Source organism: Zalophus californianus, chromosome 15, assembly GCF_009762305.2.
Source record: "Zalophus californianus isolate mZalCal1 chromosome 15, mZalCal1.pri.v2, whole genome shotgun sequence".
Lineage (NCBI taxonomy): Eukaryota > Metazoa > Chordata > Mammalia > Carnivora > Otariidae > Zalophus > Zalophus californianus.
The window spans coordinates 49,346,536-49,364,777 of NC_045609.1; the positions used below are offsets into that span (position 1 = coordinate 49,346,536).

The window sequence follows — 18,242 nt, forward strand, 5'->3', positions numbered from 1 at the left end:
CAAGGGTGTTGGCTGGTCAGAGAGGCCCAGCATCCCCCAGCCCAAGTGCTGATGTCATTACCCATCCACCCCTAGGGTTCTTAGCCTCTTTACTCTCCTAACTGTGCCAATCTGGCTGTACTTAAACCAGGCCCCCAGTGGGCCAGAGCTCCCCATGCCAGGCCCCTAACTGCCCACCAAGGGAATCTTGGCCTCCCATCACACAGGCACAGGAGCCGATGAAGCACGGCGCACACGCACTCAGTGCCGCGGGGTCCAGCAGTGCCGTGAATGGGGGATCGGCTGGGCAGAAGGAACCCCTGTAGCCAGAATGTGCACCAAGACATGTGAGGGTATGTCTTTCCACAAAGAAGAGACCCAAAATATTTTTTGAAGCTTGTGCCTCTCTTGATTTCCCACTTTTGATAAAAACATGGATACAGAGAAATATTTCCCTATTAAAGGGGGAAAAATCAATGCAAGTATGATGATCTACGAGCACAGACCCTCTGCTCCTTAACTGGGGACAAGAAGGGGAGCCGTGGTGCAAAAGGGACTGAAGTGGGGGCTGCTTCTCACCTCCGTGTCACCATCCCTACACTGGTCAGTGTGACCAGTTTCACAAGATGTTCTGAGTTTTAAGCAAACCTGGAAATGTGCACCTTTATATGCCACCTCCCCGTTACACAGAGCACAAATCTCGTTGTCCTCTAACAGTCCATGAAGACCAACTATGCAAGATGCATTGGGGGCCAATTTTTTTTTTTTTAATATGAAACACTTTATAAATTTGCGTGTCATCCTTACACAGGAGCCATGCTAATCTTCTCTGTATCATTTCAATTTTAGTATATGTGCTGCCAAAACAAGCACCTTGGTATCCAAACCTGACTTGCAAGTTTGGATGTCTTGCTCAGGTTTTATATTTTACACTGACTATCAATGTCTCTGCCTCAGAAGATCACACCTGGTTCTCAGACAAGAAGTTGACTTGCCTTCTGCAAGCATGTCCCAAAGACCCGAGAGGGAGCATGGAGAGGTTCCCCCAAGTGTCGTCTTCCCCGAGAGCACTCAGGGGACACCCCACTGTCTCCTACTCTGAGGATCAGCCACACAAGCATATACTGAGCCTGATTGGTTTTATTCTTAGGAAATAAAAATGGATTAATTGACCACACTCTTCTCTATTTTTGGTTTCATAATAAGAAGGAAAATCAACTCCTCATTCCAAAAGACTGAAGAATGATTTAGTAGATCTTGTTCAAAAGCCTTGTCCTGTTGAGTTGAGGATGTGGCTTTCTTGACACACATCAATACTAGTTAGCAAAAACTGTAGACACGACCCCTGAGAATCCCAAGTTCAAGGGCTTATATCTTACTATAAACAGGCTGTGAAGTTTTGACTAAAACAGGTAAAGTAATGACAAACAAACCATGATGAAATGAAAACTAAGCAGAGGAGAATAATTGGCTGAATTTTTTCGAGAAACCCCGCTAATCCTGGAGGATATGATCTCACCTTCCAGTCATGCAGCCGCTGTCCTCACAGGGCAGCTGTGGACACACTGACATCCCGGGTTGTGTGTGCACCTTGGCTCCCAGCCCCAGCAGCGTGGTGGGAGCACTTGGCCAGCATCTTCCTCCCTCACAGCCGCCTTCTCCTTTTCTCTCCTGACCAACGAGCCCCATGCTTCAAGTTCTCCTTGGTATGCTCGTGCACACCTGTACTTTTCCTCCTTGTTCAAGGTCATCACAGAATTAAAAAAGGAAAGAAAGAAAGAAAAGAAAAGCATTTGAAGAAATTAGAACAACTGACGAAAATGAAGTTGAACAAATTCACTGCCTCCTTCCTCCTGTATGTTCCCCACACAGCAGCCAGTGATCCAGTCAAAATTCAAAGATTCTACCATACCTCTGCTCAGGGCCTGCAGCAGCTCCCTATTTCTCTGATGAAAGCTGTGGTGCTTCAAATGACTTCCAAGTGTCTCTATGATTTGTTCCCTACCTTCGCACGACTCACATCTGTGGTCTCACCTCCTTCTGCTCTCTCCCTCCCCCATGCATTCAGTCAGCTACACTCACTCCTCAAGCACACCAAGCCCACCCCACCCCCCAGGGCCTTTGCACTTGCTGCTCCTTCTGCCTGGACTCTCTTCCTCAGATAGCCACTTGCCTCAGCTACATGCCTCGCTCCCTCACTTCCTTCAGATCTTTATTCAAGAGCCACCTCATTGTGGTTTTGATTTGCATTTCCCTGATGATTAGTGATGTTGAGCCCCTTTTCAGGTACTTCTAGGCCATTTGTATGTCTTCTTCAGAAAAACATCCATTCAGGTCCTTTGCACATTTTTCATAGGATTATTTGTTTTTTTGCTGTTGAGTTTTCATAGAAACAGAGAAGAGAATGGCAGTTGCCAGGGGCTGAAGGAAGGGGGGAATAGAGAGATGCAGATCAAAGAATACAAACTTTTAGTTATAAAAAGAATAAATTCTAAAGATCTAATGTACAACATGGTGACTATAGTTTCTTTTTTTTTAATTTTATTATGTTATGTTAATCACCATACATTACGTCATTAGTTTTTGATGTAGTGTTCCATGATTCGCTGTTTGTGCATAACACCCAGTGCTCCGTGCAGAACGTGCCCTCTTTAATACCCATCACCAGGCCAACCCATCCCCCCACCCCCCTCCCCTCTAGAACCCTCAGTTTGTTTCTCAGGGTCCATTGTCTCTCATGGTTCGTCTCCCCCTCCGATTTCCCCCCCTTCATTTTTCCCTTCCTACTATCTTCTTCTTAGTTTCTAATATGGTTCGTAAACTTGAAAGCTGCTGAAAGTAGATCTTAAGAGTTCTCACCAAAAAAAAAAAAAAAGAAGAAGAAGAAGGAGAAGGAGTTGACTATGTAAGACGTTGGCTATGCTAATTATCTGGATCTCAGCAATCATTCCACAATGTATATGTATATTATATCATCACAGTGTACACTTTCAATATATACAAGTATATCTGTCAATTATTCCTCAAAAGTTGGGGAAACAAATGTCACCTCCTGGAGGCTGTCCCTGGCCATGATATCTAACACTTGGATTCAGTGTCCCCCTCTCCAGCACCCCTCCCTGCGCTCCCCTCTTGCTGTGTTCACCCATATCACCTAACACTCACTGTCTGAGGTGCAGCCTGCTCTACATATGACCTTGTCTGTTAACTGCTTCCCTCCCAGACTGTCACCTCCCCTAACAGCAAGGATTTTGTTCTCTTTACTTGAGGCATGGTTGACTCCCAAGAAATGTTGAAAATCTTATTCCTTTTATCAAAACAAAACAAAACAAAACCACACAGAGTAAAAATAGTATCTAGTCCCTGGCACAAGGACACTAATAGAACTGAGCTACGGAGAAAGCCCTGCTCGCTTGCTCTGTGCTGTGTGGGGACCCAGGCAGGTCCTTTGTCATCTCTGAGCCACGGTCACCTCTGTAAAAGGGGGCACAATTACACCTGTCTGTCTTAACTCACAGGATGTTTGTGAGATACCAGTGAGAGAACAGTGCCAGAAGTCCTCCCAACACTGCCCAGTGTCCCTGGGGCACGGGCAAAATTACCCCCCCAAGGACCACTGCTCTGTAAGGATCTATTAGTTGTAAAAACAATAATATTCACCACTTAAATTCTTTAACTGGTGTGCTTTTCCACCAAAATTAAAAACTTGCTTTGCCTTGGTTGGTTAAATTTTGTTCTTGTGAGAATGAACTAGAATCTTGCCCTGCCCTGGACAGCCCTCGGACCGCTCCTGCCCTGGACAGCCCTCGGACCGCTCCTGCCCTGCCTGTCATGGGAGATGTCCTTTCCTCCAGCTGGAGGGCAGTAAAATGTTTTCAGAGTTTCCGTCTCAATTCAGAGCCTCGAACGAGATCCCCAACGTACTGGGGAGTCCTTGCAAAGCTCCGAGGAAGGATCTGGTAGTAAGTTGTTGGGGGGGAAACACTTCCCTTCTTTACCAGCCACCATAACCATGCCCTCTGGGAAAAGCTCCAGGTGGGTGGGGGACTCACTAACAAACAGGCTAGCGGCTGCTGGAATGTATTTAATGAAATCCAAGTGGCCCCTTTGGGAAGCCTGTCTTCGGGGGGGCCTTTCTGGGGGGACGGTTCTTCTAAAGGGTAGCGACCGTCCCAAATTTAACATTATGCCCTCCAATGTGCAAAGAAATATGTTGCTTTTTTGTTTGAATTATCCTATAGCTGTTTTCATCTTCAACCTGAATCCCCATGCAAAGTGAATGGAGATAGGAAGGAAGCAAAGACAGCTTTCGAGTACACAGCATCTCAGTGCGCTGCTGGTTTATTTATTTATTTTTTTTTTTAAGATTTTATTTATTTATTTGACAGAAAGAGACACAGAGAGAGAGGAAACACAAACAGGGGGAGTGGGAGAGGGAGAAGCAGGCTTCCCATGGAGCAGGGAGCCTGATGCGGAGCTCGACCCCAGGACCCTGGGATCATGACCTGAGCTGAAGGCAGACGCTTGACGACTGAGCCACCTAGGCGCCCCATTGTGCGCTGCTGGTTTAAATGGTCGCTTCTAATAGTCAGGTCCAAGTGCAGCTGTCCACTCAGGTAGTCACTCCCTCCCTCTTTCTCCAAATGGTGATCTGGGTGTGAGCGAGAGATCTGGGACTAGGGAAGCCGCAGCCCATGGAGGGAGGGTCAATGAGCTGCCTGCCCCGCTGGTGGCCACCCCGGGGATTCCGGTGTGGGTTCTGCAGTGAGTAGGCTAAGGCCCCTGGCTGCTCTCACGGCAGGGAGGGCACCATCTCCTGCTACAGCCTGGGCCTCTGGCCTTTGTCATCCTCAGTGCCTCTCTCCTCCCAATACTAGGCTGCTGCTAGTCCCCATAACTTCACACACTCTTATGTGGCAAGCAGGAGCACCCGGATTCCATGCGTGCCTGGCCTAGATTGCAGGTAGTCAGGAAGACGGCTGGGGCCTGACCTTCTAGATAGCTGCCACTCATCCCAAGCCTGAATTGTGTCCACTATCAAGCCAAGGTGGGGCTTCTCTCAAGAGCCTCGAACCTCGTCCATTCATTTATTCATTCAACAAACATCTCTCCAGGGATCACTTCTATGCCATGCACTGCTGTGGGTGCCAGCGATGGAGCAGCAAACAAAACAAAGTCCCCAGTCTAGAAGGAAAAAAAAAAGGCAGTGAGCAATCAAATGAAATACACAGTGTGTCAGAGGGTGATACATGCTGTTGAGAGATATATATCCGGGAGGGTTGACCAGGACCACTGGGGGAAGAGGGAGCTATCTTAAATGCATTGATCAGGGAAGCCCTCTCTGATAAGGTGGTATTTGAAAAGATTTGAACCGAGATCTAGAATCCGTGAGGGGTGAGTCATGAGACTATCTGCTGGAAGAAACTTTCAGGCAAAGAGTACAGCCAAGTACAAAGGTCCTGAGGCAAAGAAGAGCATGCTTGGTGGGTTTGCAAAACAACACAAAGTCTGGGATGGCCAGTTAGAGAAGGCTTTAGAAACACCCAGGTAGATATGGGAGTGCCTCAGAACATCAAACAGCTAGCTCCCCATTGCAATATGCTCCTAACTGGTCTCTCTGTCCTGACTATTCTCTGAATCAAGAGCCAGGCTTGCAGATGGTGGGCTGTGGAGCCTCAGGTCTGGTTTCTTGGTTCTTCCTCTATCTTGTTCCTTCCTACCAACAACTTCTGGCCCAGGAGAGGTGGGTCTCTTTCAGTCACGTTGGAGAACTCCCTCCTTGTATATCCTGAGTTCTCCCTTTTTACTATGACTTACAATAAAACTCCATGATCAGAGTCATGGGAAGTCTCACTCTTTATGTCTAAAATGGGAAGTTTGGGACTTTCGAAATCCCTACTTCCTTTTTCCAAAAAGCCTGGCTTGGTCTCTGCTGGTCCACAGGGTGCCTGTTTGAGAATTAGAAAATGTGGCCAGCTCTCAGAGGACACAGCCAGGCACCCCAAGATGCAGCTTGCTGAGCCAAGCCCAGGCTGCATTTTCACCCCTTCCTCATACCCTCAGTTAACAATCCTCCAGCCCGCACCTGGATGTCAAGCCTATTAGTCCCTAAAGACTTGACAAAGTCATCTTTGAGACTCAACATTGATCAATGACAAATGTGTCCTAGAAATATCAATTCTAAATTTCCCTGGAAGGGGCGCTTGGATGGCTCAGTCAGTTGAGCGTCTGACTCTTGATTTTGGCTCAGGTCGTGATCTCAGGGTCATGAGATCCAGCCTCACATTGGGCTCCGTGCTCAGCGGGGAGTCTGCTGTAGATCCTCTCCCCCTACCTCTCCTCCTACTCTCACACACTCTTGCGCGCTCTCTCTCTCTCCCTCAAAATAAATAAATAAAAATCTTTAAAATAAATAAATAAATAAATTTCCTTGGGATAATATGTTTCACGATGCATTCTTGGAGGTAGAAAATGGCCAGGGAATGAGATTTGTGGGGGGGATGAAAACATTATTCCTATTACCAACATTTCCAAAAGAGCCCGCAGGATCCATTTGATCCTGAGAATAACTCTCTTCCCTTCTCTCTCCCCTCATGACCAGGCCGAATGTGTACATTTGTAGGCTGGTTCCGGAAGTTAGCATTCAATGGAGTAATAATGGATGTGGATGGGGAATAAGGTGTGTGGGGGGACCAAGTGAAGCCAGGCTTGGGCAAAGAGGGGGTTCTGAGGAGACGAACAAGACTTAACGGGTTGATATACAATGAAGGCAGTGGGCATCGAGAGCCCAGGGTTTGAGATTTTCCTCTGCTTACAAAGTAACACATTAGCCTGCCACGGTTTCAAGGATGATGGCAAAAGACATGACACTCCTGAGTCAGAAACAAAGGACATCATAACTCGCCACATAGCAAGCAAGATGGGCATCATTGATTCCATCAAAACCCCTTGCTCCCTGAATCCCACAGTGATGATGCAGAGGGGTCCATGTGGATACTGCACATGGAGTGAGCTTCCATCGCAGTGGAGAAACCATGCGCTCAGGAGATCGGAATCATTTATAATATGTAGTTAGCACCCGTATGGGGCCTCTGCCTCAGAAGGAGGCATTATCCTTGCTGCACTGGATAGTTAAGCAAGCTTGCCCTTTGCTTTGGAGGGGACACTACCTGTCTTCCCAGACTGTTCTCTACATAAACACTCTTGGAGAGATTCTGGGACGAATGCAGCCAGTGTGTCTGCTCACAAGAAATGGGAAAGACACATGGACAATTGTCTCCCGGCATGGCGGGTCAGAGCTCAGTCTGCGGGGCTGGTGGAGGGTCAAGAATTGGCTACTGTCGTCCCAGAGCTTCTGTTCTTGGTGAGAAAGCCTGAAAAATATAAAGCTGAAGACCATGCTCGCGTCACTCGAAGATAAGCTCGGCCTTTTTGTCTCTGGTACTGTCTCAGAAGTAAACACAAATGGGCCCAAACACAAAACATAGGCAAGACTGAGGAGTTTGGCAACTTGAGCATTCCTTCCCACCAGGCACGTTTTCTATCGGAAGCCATCGGCCCCCGGCTGGCTGGGCCAGCAAACCCCTCAATCCATCACTGACAGGCAGCTCTGGCTGCAGCCAGCATGTCCAGCCTCTGGAGCCACATCTCCATGCAGAGACCAGCAATTAAGTGTTTAGATTCAAATCAACGTGTATAACAGCCTTGGGGACATTTTCAGTACTCCAGAGACCGAGTAAACTACTATCAATACAATCAGATGAAGTAAAATTGCACAGAGCAAAGTTTTATGAAGTCTTCTGCATATGGAATTATTTGGGCAAGAAATCTAGTTTGTTTTTCTTACAGCTTCTCTGCTTGTGTAAGAGTATTAATTACTCACTAATCCACTTAATTTGGTTAAATGCCTTAATTTTTTCGAAGAAAATTGTTGAACATGTCCTATGAGTTGGTCTTGACTGTGAGGATACACAGATAATCAGGTAAGGGGCCGTCTATTTCCTCAAGAAGCCCAGAGTCCTCTCAGTGACGTGGTCCTTTGAGAGATAGAAAGTGCTAGAGGTGCAGGCAAAGCCAGTGCCTGACTTATAGCCATGGGGCACTGACCTCTCTTCATCCTATCAGATCAGCGTGGGAACAATCCCTTTCATCCCCACTCCTCACCACTTACTGTCTCCTTCTTCTCAATTCCTTATTTGCTGTGTCCTGCAAATGCCCACTGGAGTTGCAGAAAACGTTTAGGACAATCTGGTCAAAAAGTGAAAATCGAGGCTTACTTGGCATACTCAGAGCACTAAACCAAGGTTGGGGAAGATGGTCAGACAGACCTCCTCTATTTATGATAGGTGAAGGAATTGAGAGCATGAATGAATGAATGAATGAATGAATTATATAAAAGCATGAATTCTCGTAAAAAGAAAAAAATGGAAAAAAGGAAAAATGAAATGTATACCCATCAGGATGGCTATATTAAAAAAAAAAAAAAGGAAGGAAAGACGTGTTAGTGAGGATGTGGAGAAATTGGAGGCTTTGTGCATTGTAGCAAGAATGTAAAATGGCGCAGCTACTGTTGAAGACAGTATGGCAGTTTCTCAAAAAATAAACATCATTTTTTGTGAGCCAGCAATTCCACTTCTGGGTAGTATACCCAAAAGAAGTGAAAGCAAGGACTTGAACAGACATTTGTACACCAATGTTCAAAGCAGCACTATTCACAATAACCGAAACATGGCCAAAAGATGGTATATATGTTTATGTATGTATACATGTATGCACACACATACATACAACAGAATATTATTCAGCCTCCAAAAGGAAGGAACTTGCGACCCATGTTACAACATGGATGAAACTTCAGGAATAAGCCAGACACAAAAAGACAAATATTGTAGGATTGCACATACATGAGGTAACTAAAGCAGCCACACTGATAGCAACAGAAAGTAACGGGGTGGTTGCCTGGGGCTAGAGAGAGGGAGGAATAGGGTGGTATTGTCTATTGGGTACAGAGTTGCAGTCTGAAAAAGTTCTGGAGCTGGATGGTGGTTGATGGTCCCACAATGCAAATGTACTTCATACCACTGAAACGTACACTTGTACATTTAACCATTTAACATGGTTAAATGGTAAATTGCACGCTATGTATATTTTACCACAATAAAGAAAAAAAGGAAAGGTAGAATATTCAGTGAGTTATCAGTTGAGAAACTGATGGCAGTTTTCACTTTTTAGCCAGATGTTTTGGCGTCACATAGACACAGCCAAAATGAAATGATGAAGGATTTGGGAATTGAAGCCAGGACTCTGGAGTCTCAAGTGACTGTGATAATTACTGCATTTCATTTCCTGCATATAAGGTGGATTGAGTTCAAGACCAAAAGCAATATTCCAATGGGCTGTGATTAATTGCCCCTCCTGTGTTTAAATGGACCTCCTCATGGCTTTTGCTATTGTTCTGCACAAATAATTAGGGCAGTTTCCACTGCCGAGTTCATGCTTGTGCGTGTTCTCGTAGAGAATAACAAGAAAAAAGAGGCAATTTCTGTTCAGTGTTTAATGAGATTTCAGACTTGGAATATGTTAATCCACAGTTAGGTCGCAGACACAGAGGTCTGGCTAGGAAAGGGAAGCACCAGCCTGTGGTTCCCTTATACCATCTCGCTTAATTGTTTTGGTATGCTATGATGTACAGATGACCTCTTCTTTATTTATAAATGAATTTCAAGGAGGTTCAGTAACTCTCCGAGTCATACAGATAGTAAATGGAAGAGTGGAAAGTTGTACTTTGCTCAGATACCAATCCTTCCATGCTTTTCTGAACTCTGCATATCCATAGGCAAGAGAAACCTTGACTTTCCCTGAGTAATTATTCTGTTATTCATTCGGTTATTTATTCACTCAGCCAACAAATGATCATTCTTCACTTCCTGTATTCCAGTGATAAGTTCTGAGGATAGAGGCATAAGATACGCTGTTGCTATCTCCAGGGAAGTTCACTGTTAGTGACAGGGAGACTCGGGGGCTATCGCGGAAGGATGCCCAGGTTGGAGACAGCACAGAGGAGGTAGCATAGCCCAGGCACTTTGCAGCTGAGCTAAGGATAAGAAGGACTCAACAGACAGAAAAATGAGAACTAGGCATTTCAATCACAAGGTAAGAACACCAAATTCCCCACAGGACACTTGGAGCATATATTAGAAACGAGGGTGCGGGGTAAGCGGCTTGGGTTTTATGCTGAGGTCGACAATAAACAGGGAGCCACTGACATTCTTCAGTGAGAAAATGACAAAAGCAACAAATCTACAATTCAGAAAGATCACTCTGATAACTACATGGAAGATAGAGAGTGGCAGGCTAACACAGAGGCAAGGAGATAATACTAATGTCCTAAGACTGTCGTAACAAATTACTACAAATGGGTGGGAGCTTGAAACAACAGAAATTTATTCTCTCATGGTTATGGAGCCTAAAAGTCCAACATCAAGGTGCTGGTAGCACCAAACTCCCTGTGATGGCTCTGGGGAAACGTCTGTGCCCTGCCTTTCCCTCAGCTTCTGGTGTTGCAAGCAGTGACAATCGCTGGTGTTCCCTGGCTTGAGGGCACCTCACCCACAGCACTTTCCCACGTGCTGTGTCTCCTCTTCCTGCAAGGACAGCAGCCATATTGCTTCAGGGTCTGCCCTGCTCCCACATGACCACAACTTAAACTGATTATATCTGCAAAGACTGTTTCCAAATGAGGTCACATTCACAGGTATCAGGCATTAGGACTTGAGTGTGTGGACATATATACCTACATCTATCTATCTATCTGTCTATCTATCTATCTATCTATCTATCTATCTATCTATCTATATACATTTCAACCCCAGGGACACAATTCAACCCACACCAGAGACCACTTAGAGGACACTTGGAATTGCTCAGCTGAGAACTGATGAGGTAACTGAGCAGCAACAGAGACCCAGAGGAAAGGAGTTGATCAGGAAGGAGAGCTGGTTAAGCCTGAGGGTGGTGTTGGCTTAGGGCTGCTGGGAGGTAACGGGAGGGAATTCCTGGGAATGGAAGACAAGAAGGAGGAGGCTTGGTGGGGCAAATCACTTGGCATACCCGTCTTTCAAATGTGAAGAAAGAGCTTTGGCAGTGAAGCTGTTGGTTCTCCACTTCTTAAAGCAACAGAACTCTCAATTGTCTGTGAGATAAAATGCCAACATTTGATTTGGGCAACATTTGAATGATCCAAGTCTGGCTCACACCTCTGTCTCCATCACTCACAGCCCTGCCTTTCCCCCAGTGTGTACACATGTATGTGTGTGCACACACGCATGCACACATGCACACACACACACACACACACACACAAGGCAGTCATTCTCTCCTTTTGTTCACCTTGCTCCTAAAGCACAATGCCAGGGACTGTGCTCCTTGAGGATAGGCGGTGTCTTGTGCCTGGCTGTGTCTGCCTGGTATGCAGGGAGGAAAAGCATGGTGTTGCCCCTGCCCTGGGTGCACCCCTCCCTGTTGACCTCCGTTCCTCTGCCCATCTATCATCCTTGGGGAAAGAATTCATCCTGCCTGCCCCTTGCCTTCCATAGTGTGTTGAGTCTAACCTGCACCTATGGGTGTCATGCTCGTTCATGGTCATTGTGTGTGTCTGATCCACCCCTCAGAGTAAGCACAGATGGCATTGTCAATGTTTTACTCATCTTTGTATCTCGAAGTCTTCACAGGACTGATCCAGAGTAGAAGCTCAAGAAATATTCACTATAAAGAGCTCTTCAAGGAAAGTTGCTGGAGTGTACTACAGAGATCAGGGGCATGGGCTTTGAGGTCAGGCAGACTTGCATTGGAATTCTGGCTCTGATACTCAACAGTTAACTTAGGGGCATTTTTAAAACTTCCTAAGCTTCATTTCCTTGCTTGATAATGAGGATCCTGACATTGGGGCTGCCATGATAAGTCAGTGAGATCACATGTGTAAAGCATGTGGAACACTACCTGACACCCAGGCTCAGAACAAGGCTGGTTATCATGGTTAGTGTTCTGAGGCCATCTGGCCTTGCCAATATCCTGCCACAATAGACTGATGGGATTTGTGCGTCCTTGCAGTTCTAGCCCCCTTCCACCATTCTCTTGCCCCAAGGGACCCATAAAATTATGATGTAATTGAGAGGCACATGCATGGTTCTTCCTCAGTCCTTATGGTTTGGGTGTTGAGCAATCACAAGATATTGAAATGTAATCAAGAATAGCTGTTTAAGGAGGAAAGTTCCAAGAAGAGCACAGAACCAGAAATGTGCCAAGAGAACATGTGTGGGAGTTGAATGATGTCTTTAGAATTTGCAGAGAGGATGGGAGCTCAAAGCAGTGGAAAGAGCCCGAGCTGGCATCTCCTGATCCAGTCCTGGCTCCATCTCCTATAGGTTCTCCCACCTTCACTGTTTCAGCGTTGTCATGGGCTGTTGTGAAAATTGGAAATAATGTATACAAACTGACCAACCCAGTGAGCAACAGTAACTATTCAATAAAAGGTGTCTCCCTTTTCTGTCCTTAAGATGATGGTTGGGGTGGGGAAAGGAATCAGCGGCCCTCAGTAGGGAGTACTCGTGGTAAATCAACCCCAGGGGGAACCTCAGCATCCCTCTCCCTGATGCCGGCAGTGAGCTCTACAGTCCAAGAGAACGTGGTGGGCTGTTTGGAAAGCAGGGTGCCCCGAGAGACCAAAGGTGACTGTCTTGGACCCCAACAGAACCCCACTCCTTTTTCTTGCCTGATTTGTCGGGCAGGTATTTAGGCTCCATCTAGGTAACAGGCAAGCCACATAGGGGTAGTCGCCTTGGAAGTAAAGGACCAAGAGGGAAGCTGGAAACAAGCTCAAAAAGGACCCAGGAGGCCACCCAGTGGGTGAGATGGGGGACCATGAAGATTTGAGGCAAAAGAGAGTTTGGGGAAGGAAGAGAGAGCAAGTCACCCCAAGCAACTGTATGATGACTCTGGACATCTTTGGAAAGGTCCGCAGGAGGCTGACAAAGCACAAGAAACTTCCGAGTGTCTTCAAGAATTGAGAAGTCCTTATTTTAATTACAATGGGGATTGTTATCAGCCTAGGGATGCCTTTAAGCCTCAGTGTCCTGAACCAGAGGCCGGGGACTTGCCTCGAGTCCTATCCCGGCATTCTGTAGCTGAGTGACCTCGGTCAGACCCTCCACCTTGGTGAGCCCAGCTCCCTTCTCTGCAAAGAGCCAGTTGGAAAATCTGATCTCTTGGCTTCCTTGTGATGCTTTGTAACATTTAATTTCAGATTCCCAACCTCCCTCTTTAATTCTTTTCAGTTGGAAACTATAACTTAGAAAATAACATTTTTGCCTTCACTCTATGTATCATTTCCTGGACACCGGAATCTCCAACACAAAATTGCCCAAGAAGCCTATTTAAAATACCCTCCACTGGGAGGGGACCCAGGAACATCTGTCAATTTAACAAGCTCTGTAGGTGACTTTTTATGATCACACAATATTAGCCTACCGTGTCTGAAAATATAACCTCATAAAGCAGCTGCTGAAAATTTAACATGATTCAATCCTTAAAAGGCACATCATTAAGCTGTAAGAAATGCCAAAGTCTGGCAAAGTGAAGTCAAAACTTGAGAGAAGTATGATGACAAACACCAGACTTCGCCAGTGGGGGCTGAGGATGTCTGTGATCCACAGAGGTGGCACAATGTGTCTGGGCCACAGGGTGCCACGAGGATGCTGCTTGTCAAAATAGCCTCAGGACTTGGACAAGTCGTGTACCTGATGTGCTGATCCATGCTATAGGCCACACGGCCTTTGGTTTAGGCTCAACATACAAGGCATGTATTTTGAGTTGCTTTAGAAGAACAGGAAAAATTTGTGCAGCCCCTTGCATCTCATAACCCTTGTGGGAAGGCAGACAGTGGTGGGATCTGGGAGTCCTCTGTGGCCATGGCTACAGCCAGAGGCTGACCGTAGATCAGACCCTCAACCATGGCTGCCCAAGAATAAGCTCTGCTATGGCTGGTTTCCAGAAGGTCACAGGCTAAACAGAGGATAGAAGCTCAGACGTTGGTGGCCCCCATTGAGGAAGTGGGTGGTCTGTTGAAAAGGCATGCTTGCTTGAGCTTCTTTGGTTAAGAAATTTTCCATTGAAAGAAAAGGCAGTTGAGTATGATTAACATTTTAAAGAGCAGTGGCATTAAGTAAAGTACAGTTAGTCTTTAGTCTTGCAGTCCACATTGATTTCCAAAGTTGGTAAGATTAGCACTTCTTTTCCCTATCCTGCTCAGTAAATTTATCTAATATATTTGTAATATAGTTACATTAGTTACATTTTTCTTTGCCATAACATACAGTCCATCCTGATATCCACTGCCCTCCTAGTTGAGTTCTTAAAATTTGCATACATTAAAGTCCACTTTTTATTCTGTAAAGTTCTATGGGTTTTGATAAATGCATGGTGCTATATACCCATCAATCATTACAGTATCCAAAAGAGTAGTTTCACTACCCTAAAAATTCCCCTATGTTTCACCTGTTCATCCTTCCACCTCCTCAAACTCTGGCACCTACCGATCTGTTTAGCCACTCTATCATTTTTCCTGTCCCAGAATGTCCTAAAAATGGAGTAAAACATTTCAGACAACAATAGAGAGAAATTGCAGCCAAACACGGATTGTACCCAGAGCCTTACCCGTGCCTGATTTAGATGAGAAGGTTTGGGAGTTATGATTTGATGAGACTTAAATGAATTTTTGTACTTGAGGACTGTAATGGATCAAGACTATGGGGCCCTCAGTGGCATAGAGTGCAAGTATTTTGCATGTGGAATGGAAATGCTTTGCAGGAAGAAGGTAGGCAAACTCATATTTCTCCAAGATGCTGGAATCTTAAATATGTTACCTGACATGGAATTCGGGACTTTGTAGGTGTGGTTAGGTTAAGGACCTTGCAATGAAGAAATTATTATGGATTATCGGGCTATCAGGGTGGTCCCACCGTAATCACAATGGTTCTTATAAGTGAAAGAAGGAAGCAGGAGAGTCAGATCAGAATGATGTGGTAGAGTAACCATTGTTGGCTTTGAAGAGAGAAGAGTACCAGGAGCCAAGGAATTTGGGCAGCCTATAAAGCTGGAAATGGAAAAAATAAAATTCTCCCCTAGAGCCTCTAGAAAGGAAGGAAGCCCTGCCAACACCTTGATTTTATCCCAATAAGTCTCCTTTTGGATTTCTAACATCCAGAACTGTAAGATAATAAATTTGTGTGTGTTAAGCCACTAAGATTGTGGTAATTCGCTATAGTAGCAATAAAAAGTTATACAAGATCTATGATTCATTTGAGTTCATTCTTATGCGAGGCATAAAGTGCATGTCTAGGTTCATTTTTTACACACAAACATTTGATTGTTCTAGCATCACTTGTTGAAAAAGACATCACTTTTCCACTGAATTGCCTTTATCAAAGATCAGTTGACTATATTTGTTGGATCTGTTTCTGGGCTCTTTATTTTGTTCCTCTATGTGTTTATTATTTTGCCAATACTCAGTTTTCCTGGATGCTGTAGTTTTATAGTAAGGCTTGAAATAAGGTAGCATGAGTCCTCCAAGTTTGTTCTTCTTTAAGCCATCATAATGGCTAGGGGCACCTGGGTTGCCCTACTCTTGGTTAAGCATCAACTCTTGGTTTCAGCTCAGGTCATGATTTCATAGGCGGTAGGATCTAGCCCCCTGTCAGGCTCCACACTCAGCATGGAGCCTGATTAAAAATCCTCTCCCTCTGCCCCTCCATCCACTTGTGCATGCTCTCTCTGTAAAATATATAAATCTTTAAAAAATATATATTGTATTAGCTATTCTGAATCCTTTGTCTTTCTATATAAATTTTAGCATTAGTTTGTTGATATCTACAAAATAGATTGCTGGAATTTGTGTTCAGATTATGTTGAATCTAAAGATCTAGTAAGGAAGAATTGACATCTTAACAATATTGAGTCTCCCAATTCGTGAACGTGTACTATTCCTCAATTATTTAGTTTAATTAATTTAAATAATTAATTATTCCTTTTATTTCCTTCATAAAAGTTTTGTAGTTTTCCACATATAGATTCTGTAAATATTTGCTAAATTTCTAACTAAATACTTCATTTTATGTTATTGTAAAGAGTATTTTTATTTCAATTTCCAATAGTTTATTGCTGGTATATAGGAAAGAAATTGACTTTTGTATATTGGACTCATATTCTGCTTCCCTCTCATACTTACTTATTCATTCCAAGGCCCTTTTCCATTTTGCTTTTAGAGATTCTTTGGTGATTTCTATCTAGACAATTTCACCATGTATGAATAAAGAGAGTTCTATTACTATTTTTCAAATCTGTGTACAATATACTTATTTTCCTTGTCTTACTGCACTAGCTGGAATTTTTAATATGATATTGAATAAGAACATTGAGATATTTTGCCTTGTTTCCAATCTTAGGAGGAAAACATCAGGTTCCCAATATTAAGTATGGTACTAGATGTAGGTTTTTCATATATGCCCTCTAAGTTCCTTCTATTTCTAGTTTTCTGAGAGTATTTTTTTTATCATAAATGGGTATTGAATTTTGTCACATGCTTTTCTGCATCAGTTGATATGCTTACATGTTTTTCTTATTCAGTCTGTTAACAGGATGAATTCCATTGGTTGATGAATATTAAACAACCCTTGCATTGCTGAATGGAATACCACTTAGTTATGATGCATTTTTCATCTTATAGATTGCTTAATCAATTTTCTAATATATTTTCAAGAATTTTTATAGCTATGCTGTTTAGAAATATTTGACCGTAATTTAATTGTAATATTTTTCTCTGGTTTTGGTATTAGGGTAACGCTAGCCTCAAAAGTTGGTTAAGAAGTATTCCCTCTGCTTTTAATTTCTAAAAGAAATTGTGGGAAATTGATTATAATTTCTTTTGTAAATGTTTAGTAGAATTCACCAGTGAAACCATGTGGACCTGGTACTTTATTTCTTTCTTTTTTCTTTCTGGAAGGTTTTAATTATCAACTCAATTCATTTAATAAATTTTCTACTCAGGTTATCTTTTCTCTTTGAGTGAGTTTTGGTAGTTTGTGCCTCTCAGGTAATCATTCATTTCATCAAAATTATCAAAGTTGGAGATAAGTGTTATTTATGGTATTCTTATTATTTATTTAATGTCCATGGGATCAGTAATGATGACTTTCTGATATTGGTAATTTGCACCTTCTCTATGTATTTCTTAGTTAGCTTGGCTAGAGGCTTATCAATTTTCTTGGTATTTTCAGTGAACCAGATTTGACTTTGTTGATTTTATTTTTTTTCTTTTCAATTACATTGATAGTTATTCTATTTGTAATATTCTCTTTTTTCCTCTTGCTGTAGCCATAATTTGCTCTTTTTTCTCCAGTTTACCAAAGTTGTAGCTTAGGTTATTGATTTTAGATCTTTCTTCTTTTTGGGTATATGCACTTAAATGTTACAAATTTTGTCTAAGAACCACTTTACCTGCATTCTCAAAATTTTTATTTTAATTTTTATTTAGTTCAAAATATATTTTTAATTTTTGAGACTTCTTATTTCACTAATGAGTTGTTTAGAAGTGTGCTGTTTAATTTCCAACACTTGGGAATTTTCAAGCTATCTTTGTTACTGATTTCCATTTTAACACCACTGTGGTACAAGAACATATTTTGTATGAGTTTCATTCTTTAAAATTTTTTAAGGTGTGTGTTATGGCTAGCATTTGTCTGCCTGTGTTAATGAATATTGCATGCAAGCTTGAAAAGAATATACTCTGCTGTTGTTGGATAGAATGTTCTAAACCTGTCAGTTAGATCAAGTTGATTCATAGTGCTATTCAGGTCATCTTATATATTTTACCCTTCCTGATTTTCTGTCTACTTAATCTATCAAGTAATGACAGAATAGTATTGAGGTCTCAAACTGTAATAGTGAGTTTGTCTATTTCTCCTTTTAGTTTTATCCATTTTTGCCTTATGTATTTTGATGCTCTCTTTTTAGGTGCATGAACGTTTAGGATTATTTTTATGTCTTCTTGGAGAATTGAGCCCTTTATCATTATTTTTAATTCCCTCTTTATTCCTATAATCTTCCTTGTTTGGAATCTGGTTTTGTCTGAAATTGATACAGCTACTCCATCTTTCTTCTGGTTAATATTATGGTAGTATATTTTTTTCTCCATCTCTTTGCTTTCAGCTTGT

At 43.2% G+C, this 18,242-nt stretch overlaps 1 non-coding gene across 1 annotated transcript; it reads right to left on the minus strand.

The window, feature by feature from the left end:
* Nucleotides 1-745: 745 nt before the first annotated feature.
* Nucleotides 746-852, minus strand: LOC113923953. The gene has a single exon (XR_003520464.2). It is a non-coding gene; the product is annotated as a U6 spliceosomal RNA (small nuclear RNA).
* Between the last annotated feature and the right edge of the window lie 17,390 nt (nt 853-18,242).